Source organism: Lucilia sericata, unplaced genomic scaffold (assembly GCF_015586225.1).
Source record: "Lucilia sericata isolate MDLA Ls3-8-SP2 unplaced genomic scaffold, ASM1558622v1 Contig000615F_arrow, whole genome shotgun sequence".
NCBI classification, from domain to species: domain Eukaryota; kingdom Metazoa; phylum Arthropoda; class Insecta; order Diptera; family Calliphoridae; genus Lucilia; species Lucilia sericata.
This window is the reverse complement of record NW_023994621.1, coordinates 257,166-265,377: the sequence shown is the minus strand read 5'-3', so window position 1 is coordinate 265,377 and position 8,212 is coordinate 257,166. Positions and strand designations below refer to the sequence as shown.

General features: G+C 33.2%; 6 non-coding genes across 6 annotated transcripts; 3 read left to right on the top strand and 3 right to left on the bottom strand.

Annotated features, from left to right (window-relative positions):
* Positions 1 to 311: 311 nt before the first annotated feature.
* Positions 312 to 509, bottom strand: LOC119606712. Its single transcript, XR_005231682.1, has one exon. It is a non-coding gene; the product is annotated as a U2 spliceosomal RNA (small nuclear RNA).
* Positions 510 to 863: 354 nt separating this feature from the next.
* Positions 864 to 1,053, top strand: LOC119606711. The gene has a single exon (XR_005231681.1). It is a non-coding gene; the product is annotated as a U2 spliceosomal RNA (small nuclear RNA).
* Positions 1,054 to 2,659: 1,606 nt separating this feature from the next.
* LOC119606714 lies at positions 2,660 to 2,856 on the top strand. Its single transcript, XR_005231684.1, has one exon. It is a non-coding gene; the product is annotated as a U2 spliceosomal RNA (small nuclear RNA).
* Positions 2,857 to 4,985: 2,129 nt separating this feature from the next.
* LOC119606713 lies at positions 4,986 to 5,182 on the bottom strand. The gene has a single exon (XR_005231683.1). It is a non-coding gene; the product is annotated as a U2 spliceosomal RNA (small nuclear RNA).
* Positions 5,183 to 6,781: 1,599 nt separating this feature from the next.
* LOC119606715 lies at positions 6,782 to 6,971 on the bottom strand. The gene has a single exon (XR_005231685.1). It is a non-coding gene; the product is annotated as a U2 spliceosomal RNA (small nuclear RNA).
* Positions 6,972 to 7,324: 353 nt separating this feature from the next.
* On the top strand, positions 7,325 to 7,522 carry LOC119606710. The gene has a single exon (XR_005231680.1). It is a non-coding gene; the product is annotated as a U2 spliceosomal RNA (small nuclear RNA).
* The last annotated feature ends 690 nt before the right edge of the window (positions 7,523 to 8,212 follow it).

The following is an 8,212-nucleotide window of genomic DNA, read 5'->3' as shown; positions in this document are numbered from 1 at the left end:
ATAGTCCAGACTGTAGACTATTCTATAGCCCAGACTATAGACTATTCTATAGTCCAGACTATTGACTATTCTATAGTTCAGACTTTAGACTATTCTATAGTCCAGACTGTCGACTATACTATAGTCCAGACTATAGGCTATTCTATAGTCCAGACTATTCTAGAATCCGGATTATTCAGTAATCCAAATCAAACAAAGACTAATTTTGCTAGTCCCAGTGCAAAAACAAATCATATTCTTCGACTAGTTTCTTTTTTAGTACAATTTCTCCTGGCTTTGAGTATAATTTGAATATATGTGAAATCGATTTTAAAATTTGGGCCTAAATCCCGGCAGTACTGCAATACCAGGCCAACCCGTGACAGAAGTGGAGCAAGCTCCTAAAACATTCCGTCTAATTACAAAAATCAGTTTAACATTTGTTGTCCTCCGATGGAGGATCTATCAGATGTTAAGCTGATAAGAACAGATACTACACTTTGATCTTAGCCATAAGGCCGAGAAGCGATAACTAAAGATATAAAAAACAAACTAGTTATTTGAAATATTTATGAACTAAATTTCTGTGGAAGACACTAAACTTTTAGGGGTAGTTTTGAAATGTTCTTGCTACCTGAAAGAATGCGAAAAATATTTACGTTTATGAAAAGATATTTTGACTTTTAGCAGACCTTTCTAATGATAATAATAATATGGGATCTACCTGTGTACTCTTAAATATAAGTAACAAGAACCCTAAATTACTAAATTACCCTTAAAGTATCAATAACTTTGTCTAAATAATGTATGCTTTTTTGATTAATAATTCCCATTCAGTTTATATATTTTACAACAGAAGTTATGAGTTTTTTATATGACCAGTTATCGCTTCTCGGCCTTATGGCTAAGATCAAAGTGTAGTATCTGTTCTTATCAGCTTAACATCTGATAGATCCTCCATCGGAGGACAACAAATGTTAAACTGATTTTTGTAACTGGACGGAATGTTTTAGGAGCTTGCTCCACTTCTGTCACGGGTTGGCCTGGTATTGCCGGGATTTAGGCCCAAATTTTAAAATCGATTTCACGTATAATTCAAATTATATCCAAACCCAGGAGAAATCGTACTAAAAAAGAAACTAGTCGAAGAAATATGATTTCTTTTTGCACTGGGACTAGCAAAAATTTGTCTTTGTTTGCTTGCTTCACTTCTGTCAAGGATTAGCCCGGTATTGCAGTATCGCTGGGATTTAGGCCCATTTAGAAAATACATTTCAAAAGTACATAGTTTTAGGAAATAATGAGGGCAAAATTATATGTTCTTATATCGTCCTAATAACTGATTTTTGTGATCGGACGGAATTTTTTAAGGAGCCACTTCTGTTAAGAGGTATTACAGTATCTCTGGATTTCGGGAATAAATTTATATATCTGCTCTTAACAGTCCTACTTCTGATAAACCCTCAATCGATGGACAACAAATGTTAAACAGATTTCCATAATCAAACGAAATGATTTAAATTTCTGTTAAGGTTTGTACCAGTACTGGAGTATCGCTGGGATTTGGTTCCATATTAAGAATAAATTTCAAATGGTGTGAAAGGGAAAGGAAGGGTGCTATGATGTTTAAAGTAAAATATCAGAATCCCAAAAAAATATTTCAATATTAAACTGATTTTAAATGTTCCACAATCCGACATTATTAAACCGTTTACTGATCAATAATTACAAATTTTCAAACGAAAATGATCTCACACTTAAAATCAGGCTGCAAATAACGTGGATGCTAGTTACAAGCCATGATAAGCATCGACACTATTAAAAATCAAACAAAAATTAGTTCATTGATTCCAAATCTTTAACAAATGACAAGAAACACACATGAATTGAAGTGAATGAATGCGCGTTTAAAATGTTGAATTGAATGAATAATAAAAAAACCTATTCACTCACTCTTCCAACAAAAATACTGAAGGGTTTGACACAACTATTCAGCACAGATCTAGTGTGTGAGTGTACTGATCTATGTACCGGTAGATAGATAGACATACACTGTACTTACTTTTTTATTTTTTTTTAAACAATTACGCTCTAAGATACCGACCCACGTAAATAAAAAAATACACAACAAAACAAGTACAAGTAATTCGTACACATGTATTGAACAAAATATAAATTTTTAAGTAATAAAAAAACCAAAAAAAAAACAAACTTTAACTACTACAACGGCGGACAAGTTTTTTTTTCTTTAAAATTATTTCTAAAGTCGTTTCTAACAATATACAAAATAGTAAAAGCTGAAAAAGATAAAATAATGACACACAACTTCGAAAAAAAGAACATTTTTTATGTACGAAATTTAAAAATATCAACAAAAAAAGTTTTCAAAATTTACGCATACACAAACAATGTGGAGCAAAAGTTGACAGAAGTGATCAGTAAAAACCTAACAATTCCACCTTTACATCTACATATGATGAAAGATTAAAGACCAGTCTTAACTAGCCAAATTAATTATCTTACTTACGCCTGCAATTTCTCTGACAAATAACTAAACAACCCCTAAACTATAAACAACATCTTTAAGTGGCATTCTAAATATTCGTATACGTTTCCTTATAATTCCCATTTAGTTTATAAAATTTTTGCCATAACTAGTTTGTTTTTTTATGTGTTAGTTATCGCTTCTCGGCCTTATGGCTAAGATCAAAGTGTAGTATCTGTTCTTATCAGCTTAACATCTGATAGATCCTCCATCGGAGGACAACAAATGTTAAACTGATTTTGTAATTAGACGGAATGCTTTAGGAGCTTGCTTCACTTCTGTCACGGGTTGGCCTGGTATTGCAGTATCGCCGGGATTAAGGCCCAAATTTTAAAATCAATTTCACACAATTAAAATTATACTCTTATCCAGAAAACATTGAATAGTCTGTAGTATGGATTATATAATAGTGTATAGTTTGGACAACAGAATAGTCTATAGTATAGGCTAGAGTCAGTCTATAGTCTGGACTATAGAATAGTCTACAGTCTGGATTAGAGAACAGTCTATAGTCAATAATATAAAACAATCTATAGTAAGAATATAAACTGTCTATAGTCTGGACTATAGAAAGTCTGTAGTCTGGACTACAGAACAATCTATAGTCTGGACTGTAGAACAGTCTATAGTCTTTACTATAGAACAGTCTATAGTCTACTATAGAACAGTCTATAGTCTACTATAGAACAGTCTATAGTCTGGACTGCAGAACAGTCTATAGTCTGGACTATAGAACAGTCTATAGTCTGGACTATAGAACAGTCTATAGTCTGGACTATAGAACAGTCTATAGTCTGGACTATAGAACAGTCTATAGTCTGGACTATAGAACAGTCTATAGTCTGGACTATAGAACAGTCTATAGTCTGGACTATAGAACAGTCTATAGTCTGGACTATAGAACAGTCTATAGTCTGGACTATAGAACAGTCTATAGTCTGGACTATAGAACAGTCTATAGTCTGGACTATGAACAGTCTATAGTCGGGATAGAACAGTCTATAGTCGGACTAGAACAGTCTATAGTCTGGACTATAGAACAGTCTATAGTCTGGACTATAGAACAGTCTATAGTCTGGACTATAGAACAGTCTATAGTCTGGACTATAGAACAGTCTATAGTCTGACTATAGAACAGTCTATAGTCTGGACTATAGAACAGTCTATAGTCTGGACTATAGAACAGTCTATAGTCTGGACTATAGAACAGTCTATAGTCGACTATAGAACAGTCTATAGTCTGGACTATAGAACAGTCTATAGTCTGGACTATAGAACAGTCTATAGTCTGGACTATAGAACAGTCTATAGTCTGACTATAGAACAGTCTATAGTCTGGACTATAGAACAGTCTATAGTCTGGACTATAAACAGTCTATAGTCTGGACTATAGAACAGTCTATAGTCTGGACTATAGAACAGTCTATAGTCTGGACTATAGAACAGTCTATAGTCTGGACTATAGAACAGTCTATAGTCTGGACTATAGAACAGTCTATAGTCTGGACTATAGAGTCTATAGTCAGACTATAGACAGTCTATAGTCTGGACTATAGAACGTCTATAGTCAGACTATAGAACAGTCTATAGTCAGACTATAGAACAGTCTATAGTCTGGACTATAGAACAGTCTATAGTCTGGACTATAGAACAGTCTATAGTCAGACTATAGAACAGTCTATAGTGCGACTATAGACAGTCTATAGTCAGACTATAGACGTCTATAGTCAGACTATAGAACAGTCTATAGTCAGACTATAGACAGTCTATAGTCTGGACTATAGAACAGTCTATAGTCGACTATAGACGTTCTACAGTCGACTATAGACTATTCAATAGTCAGACTATAGTGTCTATAGTCAGACTATAGACAGTCTATAGTCTGGACTATAGACAGTCTATAGTCGGACTATAGACTGTCTATAGTCCAGACTATAGACGTCTATAGTCTGGACTATAGAACAGTCTATAGTCCAGACTATAGAGTTCTATAGTCAGACTATAGACTGTTCTATAGTCCAGACTATAGACTGTCTATAGTCAGACTATAGACTGTTCTATAGTCAGACTATAGACTGTTCTGCAGTCCAGACTATAGACTGTTCTATAGAAAGACTATAGACTGTTCTATAGTAAAGACTATAGACTGTCTATAGTAAAGACTATAGACTGTTCTACAGTCCAGGCTATAGATTGTTCTGTAGTCCAGACTACAGACTTTCTATAGTCCAGACTATAGACAGTTTTATATTCTTTACTATAGATTGTTTTATATTATTGACTATAGACTGTTCTCTAATCCAGACTGTAGACTATTCTATAGTCCAGACTATAGACTGACTCTAGCCTATACTATAGACTATTCTGTTGTCAAACTATACACTATTATATAATCCATACTACAGACTATTCAATGTTTTCTGGATAAGAGTATAATTTAATTGTGTGTGAAATTGATTTTAAAATTTGGGCCTTAATCCCGGCGATACTGCAATACCAGGCCAACCCGTGACAGAAGTGAAGCAAGCTCCTAAAGCATTCCGTCTAATACAAAAATCAGTTTAACATTTGTTGTCCTCCGATGGAGGATCTATCAGATGTTAAGCTGATAAGAACAGATACTACACTTTGATCTTAGCCATAAGGCCGAGAAGCGATAACTAAACACATAAAAAAACAAACTAGTTATGGCAAAAATTTTATAAACTAAATGGGAATTATAAAGGAAAACGTATACGAATATTTAGAATGCCACTTAAAGATGTTGTTTATAGTTTAGGGGTTGTTTAGTTATTTGTCAGAGAAATTGCAGGCGTAAGTAAGATAATTAATTTGGCTAGTTAAGACTGGTCTTTAATCTTTCATCATATGTAGATGTAAAGGTGGAATTGTTAGGTTTTTACTGATCACTTCTGTCAACTTTTGCTCCACTTGTTTGTGTATGCGTAAATTTTGAAAACTTTTTTGTTGATATTTTTAAATTTCGTACATAAAATATGTTCTTTTTTTCGAAGTGTGTGTCATTATTTTATCTTTTCAGCTTTTACTATTTTGTATATTGTTAGAAACGACTTTAGAAATATTTAAAGAAAAAAAAAACTTGTCCGCCGTTGTAGTAGTTAAAGTTTGTTTTTTTTTTGGTTTTTTTATTACTTAAAAATTTATATTTTGTTCAATACATGTGTACGAATTACTTGTACTTGTTTTGTTGTGTATTTTTTTATTTACGTGGGTCGGTATCTTAGAGCGTAATTGTTTAAAAAAAAAGTAAAAAAGTAAGTACAGTGTATGTCTATCTATCTACCGGTACATAGATCAGTACACTCACACACTAGATCTGTGCTGAATAGTTGTGTCAAACCCTTCAGTATTTTGTTGGAAGAGTGAGTGAATAGGTTTTTTTATTATTCATTCAATTCACTTTTAAACGCGCATTCATTCACTTCAATTCATGTGTGTTTCTTGTCATTTGTTAAAGATTTGGAATCAATGAACTAATTTTTGTTTGATTTTTAATAGTGTCGATGCTTATCATGGCTTGTAACTAGCATCCACGTTATTTGCAGCCTGATTTTAAGTGTGAGATCATTTTCGTTTGAAAATTTGTAATTATTGATCAGTAAACGGTTTAATAATGTCGGATGTGGAACATTTAAAATCAGTTTAATATTGAAATATTTTTTTGGGATTCTGATATGTTTACTTTAAACATCATAGCACCCTTCCTTTCCCTTTCACACCATTTGAAATTTATTCTTAAATATGGAACCAAATCCCAGCGATACTCCAGTACTGGTACAAACCTTAACAGAAATTTAAATCATTTCGTTTGATTATGGAAATCTGTTTAACATTGTTGTCCATCGATTGAGGGTTTATCAGAAGTAGGACTGTTAAGAGCAGATATATAAATTTATTCCCGAAATCCAGAGATACTGTAATACCTCTTAACAGAAGTGGCTCCTTAAAAATTCCGTCCGATCACAAAAATCAGTTATTAGGACGATATAAGAACATATAATTTTGCCCTCATTATTTCCTAAAACTATGTACTTTTGAAATGTATTTTCTAAATGGGCCTAAATCCCAGCGATACTGCAATACCGGGCTAATCCTTGACAGAAGTGAAGCAAGCAAACAAAGACAAATTTTTGCTAGTCCCAGTGCAAAAAGAAATCATATTTCTTCGACGTTTCTTTTTTAGTACGATTTCTCCTGGGTTTGGATATAATTTGAATTATACGTGAAATCGATTTTAAAATTTGGGCCTAAATCCCGGCAATACCAGGCCAACCCGTGACAGAAGTGGAGCAAGCTCCTAAAACATTCCGTCCAGTTACAAAAATCAGTTTAACATTTGTTGTCCTCCGATGGAGGATCTATCAGATGTTAAGCTGATAAGAACAGATACTACACTTTGATCTTAGCCATAAGGCCGAGAAGCGATAACTGGTCATATAAAAAACTCATAACTTCTGTTGTAAAATATAAACTGAATGGGAATTATTAATCAAAAAAGCATACATTATTTAGACAAAGTTATTGATACTTTAAGGGTAATTTAGTAATTTAGGGTTCTTGTTACTTATATTTAAGAGTACACAGGTAGATCCCATATTATATTATACATTAGAAAGGTCTGCTAAAAGTCAAAATATCTTTTCATAAACGTAAATATTTTTCGCATTCTTTCAGGTAGCAAGAACATTTCAAAACTACCCCTAAAAGTTTAGTGTCTTCCACAGAAATTTAGTTCATAAAATATTTCAAATAACTAGTTTGTTTTTTATATCTTTAGTTATCGCTTCTCGGCCTTATGGCTAAGATCAAAGTGTAGTATCTGTTCTTATCAGCTTAACATCTGATAGATCCTCCATCGGAGGACAACAAATGTTAAACTGATTTTTGTAATTAGACGGAATGTTTTAGGAGCTTGCTCCACTTCTGTCACGGGTTGGCCTGGTATTGCAGTACTGCCGGGATTTAGGCCCAAATTTTAAAATCGATTTCACATATAATTCAAATTATACTCAAAGCCAGGAGAAATTGTACTAAAAAAGAAACTAGTCGAAGAAATATGATTTGTTTTTGCACTGGGACTAGCAAAAATTAGTCTTTGTTTGATTTGGATTACTGAATAATCCGGATTCTAGAATAGTCTGGACTATAGAATAGCCTATAGTCTGGACTATAGTATAGTCGACAGTCTGGACTATAGAATAGTCTAAAGTCTGAACTATAGAATAGTCAATAGTCTGGACTATAGAATAGTCTATAGTCTGGGCTATAGAATAGTCTACAGTCTGGACTATAGAATAGTCAATAGTCTGGACTATAGAATAGTCTATAGTCTGGGCTATAGAATAGTCTACAGTCTGGACTATAGAATAGTTATAGTCTGGATTATAGAATAGTCTGGACTATAGGTTAGTTTATAGTCTCTACTATAGAGTAGTCTATAGTCTGGATAATAGAATAGTCTATAGTCTGGACTATAGAATAGTCTATAGTCTGGACTATAGAATAGTCTATAGTCTGGACTATAGAATAGTCTATAGTCTGGACTATAAAATAGTCTATAGCATGGACTATAGAATAGTCTATAGTCTGGACTATAGAATAGTCTATTGTCTGGACTATAGAATAATCTATAGTCTGGACTATAGAATAATCTATAGTCTGGACTAT